This window comes from Dermacentor andersoni, chromosome 5, assembly GCF_023375885.2.
Source record: "Dermacentor andersoni chromosome 5, qqDerAnde1_hic_scaffold, whole genome shotgun sequence".
Lineage (NCBI taxonomy): Eukaryota > Metazoa > Arthropoda > Arachnida > Ixodida > Ixodidae > Dermacentor > Dermacentor andersoni.
In genome coordinates, this window is record NC_092818.1 from 195071560 (window position 1) to 195072213 (window position 654).

Genomic DNA, 654 nt, shown 5'->3' on the forward strand with positions numbered 1-654 from the left:
GGACTCTGGACATGCCAGGCACATGAAAGGCTGTGCGCAGTAACATTTTCCTGCTGCGCACTACTTCCATGATGGCGGCGCTCGCTGCTGGTAATGCGCTGGTGCAGCATGGAAGAAAAGGGTTCACAGGTGCCCCTATGACACCTGTGAAGAGGGTTGCTCACTCAATGCAAAAGGGAGATAAGACACAGGTGCAGCGTACAGGAAAAGAATGCACAAGCACTATGATGGTGTAGCTGGCAAGGGAGAAGGTTGCTTGCTCGAAGCGAAGGGTGCCGAGCACCAGTGCGAGTGTGCACAAGCCCCTGGGTAGTTCACTCGAAATTGGACCAGCTTATTGGTATGCTTGGAGTAATCCGGTTTAAAATGCATGTGTTCGGGGTTGGAACGTGGAGAAATTTTGAAAAAAGCAATAGTTTGAGTAAAACAATTTTGAATAACAAGGATTTACTGTGCCTTCTTTATATCTGGACCAGTGTATCATAAAACTATTCCAATGTCTCTTGATTCCAAATCAGCCCTCTGTGATGGGTGGGTTGATTTGACCTAGCCTTCCGCAATGGGTCAAAATGGTTCGAGTGCAGCCTATTTGGGCAGGCGCCATGCCCATATGGGCAGAGCCTGAGCCATTTTGACCTATCATGAAGGGCTAAT